The sequence below is a fragment of the Capsicum annuum genome, chromosome 9 (assembly GCF_002878395.1).
Source record: "Capsicum annuum cultivar UCD-10X-F1 chromosome 9, UCD10Xv1.1, whole genome shotgun sequence".
Lineage (NCBI taxonomy): Eukaryota > Viridiplantae > Streptophyta > Magnoliopsida > Solanales > Solanaceae > Capsicum > Capsicum annuum.
Window position 1 is genome coordinate 48,108,122 of NC_061119.1, and position 4,964 is coordinate 48,113,085.

General features: G+C 34.6%; 1 pseudogene; it reads left to right on the forward strand.

Moving 5' to 3' along the window:
• Window positions 1–598: 598 nt before the first annotated feature.
• LOC107842141 lies at window positions 599–4,485 on the forward strand (annotated as a pseudogene).
• The last annotated feature ends 479 nt before the right edge of the window (window positions 4,486–4,964 follow it).

The following is a 4,964-nucleotide window of genomic DNA, read 5'->3' on the forward strand; positions in this document are numbered from 1 at the left end:
ATTAGAGGTGTACATTGTTCAACCTTATTGTTTTGGGCGTTTTAAAGGACGACACTATGGTTGATTGTGTTTTAGTATCTAAACAATTAAATAAAGTCCCTTTATGTTTTTGTGCTTGAATTAATCTATATGAGATTGATTGATGGGTGAAGTTATGATGGCAATAGTTGCTATTTGCATTTGTGATGATGTTGTTCTACTATAGTTGCAGTATTATATGTACTGTGTTAGCAAAATGGACCAGTCATCCGGATCTCTATCTATCTTTATGAAGCTCTAAAATGACCACACCAAAAAACTCAAAATTTAGCACAAACTACAACTTCAGAAAAGAGCTGATATAACTCCCCCACTTTGAATCCATCTCCTACGGTAACTGTGATCTCTATAGCATCATCACTACCTAATTGATTCTTGATGCAGTTAACACAACAAAAAAAAACTCCCTATGTCCTGTTACAGCAACTAACATATTCAAAGAACATTCAAGGTTGAAATTTCAAGAATAACTCTTCAATTACAACTGCTAATCTCTAGGCTCTCAACATAAGTAATGAAAAAATTATTACTTCATAGAAATAAAAATAAACAGACAAAAATGAAAAATAATCGAGAACTTATGCAAGTATGTAATTAATATATACTATGGTAGACTCGGTGTTAATAATTCATTTGTAGAATCAGTGTTATCAAAGGCACACGTAAGCCCTAAAGCGAGGCTCAAAACGTGTTGAGCACTTCGCCTCGCTTTATGTGCGCTTCACTGTCGTCATCAAGTTCCTAAGACATACATTTTCTTGCCAATGAGTGTCTTCTAAAGATGTGACACTAAGTGCCTGGTTGGGATTGCTTCTTTCCCCCAAAAAGCACTTTTTTTTTTTAAAAGAAAGTATTTGGTAAACTTGCAAAAGTTCTTTTAAAAAGAAGCAGAAGCAGAAAATTTTCGCTTTTCAAAAAAAGTAGAAGCAGAAGCAGAAAAATTACTACAAAAATATCCCTATCACTTACACACACATATATATGAGATTAAAGTTTGATTTTGAAATTTTATACTTCATATTTACATCATAATTCTTTATTTCATTTTATGATTTATATATTATTATTTTATTTTCACTCATTTTCTTTAAATAAATTTGAAAACATCATTGATGATGATGACCGAAGAATATATAACTTTTTAGATTCATTTTATTTGATATTTATAAGTAATATTTAAATTTTTTAAGTTATATATCATTATTTAATATTTTTTAATGTATCTATGTATATAAATATTGATTGAAAATTTTAGAGTATGTATTTTTTAATTAAATAAAAATAAAATTTTAATTAAAAATATTATAATAGATATTTAAAATAAATTTTCTCTATAAATTGATTTTAGTAGTAAAAATCTATTCATACATGTCCTTTTTGGTCATTTTTCTCAAAAAACACTTTTGGAAAAAGATTATTAAAAAACAATCTGTTTATCATAAACACTTTTCAAATGAATTTACCAAACGCAAATTGCTTTTTAAAAAAAAACACTTTTTTGAAAAGCTATTTTATAAAAGTGCTTCTCAAATAAGCAGTTTTCTAACATCAATCCCAAATGGACTCTAAACAATTGATATTTCACTTCATTGTAGTTATTTTTTAATTTTTTGTTTATATATTTGTCATTCATGCTTACAATTATTCATTTTGGACTAAACATAAATACTTATATTTTTTCTCCCTTTGCACATTTTTCATCAGAGCCCACACTTTTATTTGCGCTTTGGCTTTAAGCCCCCAACAGACCTTAGAGCTTTTTGCGCTTTTCACTTTTGATAACACTGTATGTATAGAATTAGAGTCTACTTTTTTTAGCTTTGGTTTGTTTAAACCCGCATGACCCGCCCCGCCCTGCATTAATTTGTAACATAATTATTTTAACCTGTCTGCGCCGCTGCATTGTCATCCTTATTAGGTTTTGTCTAGGTACCCTTTTCTGATGAAGATGCCCTTTATTTCTAAAAGGAAGCGAAAAGGAATCATAAAGTTAAATCCTGTGCATAGCAAAATCACGGTTTTCTCCTTTTTATTTAAGCTGTTGCCTACGGAAAGATAGAAGAAATTAATTAATAGGGAATCTAAATGTAGGTGAAGTTTGACATTTTGTCTTGTTTTAAATCAATTTTGTTCAAGAGGTGCACTTATCTGTTCTTCTAGTCTTGGACAGTTGGATTAAAGGTTCACTGAAAAATAAAAAGCTCTTGTCGTGGCTGTAGAAAGGAGTCCACTTCATGTTTCATTTTCACTTATTTTTGAAGCCATAGCATTGCGATTACTGGAATTAAATTTCCCAGTAGCTTGTTCTCGACACGTCTTAGTTTCTATGTTTAATCTGAAGCCATGTTACATAAAAATCTGCTGCCCACCAGATGTGAATGTAGACTTTGGCTTTGCAATATATGACATACTTTTTAGGTGGTTTGTAATTTAGATTGTTTATGCATATTTCATCATCTTTATTGTCCTTTTTCTACTTAGGTCTTATCTGTCTCTTACCAGCCATGGCACAAGAAATGGGTATGCTCAGTTGCTCACAGTGGATCATACAATTGGAAATGTTTTATGCTGTAAATGTGGTATAAGTATGCAACCAAATGCTGTCAATATGTGTGCCAACTGCTTGAGGTCTGAAATTGACATTACAGAAGGTCTCCAGAAGCATGTTATCATATGTCACTGCCCTGAATGTGACAGCTATTTGCAGCCTCCTAGGACCTGGATTAAAGCCCAATTAGAATCAACGGAGCTACTGACATTCAGTGTGAAGAGGTTGAAGAATTTGAATAAAATTCGTTTAGTGCAGGCAGAGTTCATTTGGACTGAACCTCACTCCAAGAGAATCCAAGTCAAGTTGAAGGTTCAGAAAGAAGTTCTTCATGGAGCTATCCTTGAGCAGGCATATACAGTTGAAAATGTTATCCAAGACAAATGTGTGAATCCTGTACGAGGGTTCAGGCTAATCCTGATCAGTGGGTGGCTGCAGTGCAGCTACGACAGCATGTTTGTCACAGGCGAACTTTCTTCTATTTGGAACAGCTTATTCTTAAGCATGATGCCGCTGCTCGTGCTATAATGATTAAGCAAATGGATCAAGGAATTGATCTGTTCTTCTCTAATAGAAGTCATGCTATAAAGTTTGTAGAGTTCATAGGAAAAATTGTTCCCAGTCGGAGCCGTAATGACAAACAACTGGTGTCTCATGATCCCAAGAGCAACAATTACAACTATAAGTGTACTTTTTCAGTTGAAATTTCCCCAGTTTGTCGTGAGGACTTGATTTGTCTTCCGCCAAAAGTTTCAAATAGTTTGGGGAATCTAGGACCACTTGTGATCTGCACCAAGCTGAGTAACCACATTGCTGTACTTGACCCATTTACTCTCAGGAACTGTTTTCTGGATGCGGGACAATACTGGAGGGCGTCTTTTAAGTCCCTACTTTCTAGTAGGCAGCTTGTGGAATATATAGTTCTAGATTTTGAGGCTGTTTCATCTGAGGTCAACATTGGTGGATCTAAGTATGCTTTGGCAGATGCCCAAGTAGCTCGTATATCTGATTTTGGAAAGAATGATACAATTTTCAACGTACGAACACATCTGGGGCATCTTCTAAATCCTGGGGATTATGCACTTGGGTATGACTTATATGCTGCTTATAGTAATGATAGTGAGCTGGACAAGTATGAAGGCTTTGTTCTCCCACATGTGATACTGGTTAAGAAGAGCTATGAAGAGAAATGGCAGAAGAAGCACGGGAAGCCTCGTTCATGGAAGCTGAAATCTCTCAATTTGGAGATTGATGACAACGCAAAGGGGAGAGATCATGAAGAGAAGATGAACTCTGAGTATGAACAATTCTTAAGAGATTTAGAGGAGAATCCAGATTTGAGGTTCAACATATCCCTTTACCGTAACAAGGAGTATCAGCCATCAGAAATGGCATCTCTGACTGATGGTGACGATGCTCCTTTTGTCCGGTTGGAGGAATTGTTAGCTGATCTTGATTTAAGTGAGGAGGAAGCTGACAATGATAGCATGAGGGAGTGAGTCGGGTACGTGGATATGCACTTGTTTTTTTTGGATACTAAAATCTTAGATGAACTTCACAGGTGAGAGACCTGCTGCTGCTGCTGCTGCTGCATCTTTAGCCCGTTTCCATAGTATTTACTGTTTTATTACTATGATTTCCTGCTAGTCTGGTTTGTTATCCTTTGTAAAGCGCAAGGCATCAGTTTTGTTTTGGAGTAATTAGGTCGGCCTGTAGGTGTGATAGTGGCCTGCCATCTTTTCCCGAGTAAAAGTGAAGCCACTGCTTCTCAATAGAAGAATGCTTTTGAAAGATTCAGTTAGAATAGCAGACATGAGCCAAGATGAAAGAACTGCAGTCAAAAAATTTAGTTCCTTTTATGGTGTGGATCTATGATGTTTATAATGACTGTTCAATTATTTTATCTGTCTTTTCAATCATCGTACTTCTCCATTGATGTTTAAAACTTAACCCTTCCCAAACCTCCCTCACATCGAGCACTATGGGTGGTTGGCCATTTTCATTTGTCAGATACAAAGATGAAAGCGTCGCTTCAATTGTCTTAAAGCCGGAAGTTTTATGTATGTCGTTTTGAGATCTTCCATAATCATACTTGAAATGAAAGCTATACGAGTAGATCTCATTTCTGGGTACTTTCAGAATCTCAGATGTAGAAAAGTTTCTATAGTTTAAATAGATGTCTTGTCGGGCAATTTTAGAATCTCAGATGTTGGATATTTGTTATCCGAAGTTTCCTTGGACAAAATTTATGTGATGCTAAGTTGGGAAAAAAAAGAAGTGTTTGTGGGATGTTTTTGAATAATTGTAGTTTTTTTGGAAAAAAGTAAATTGAAAGATTTGAATTTAAAACACACCTTTAATCATTATTTTTGGAGTT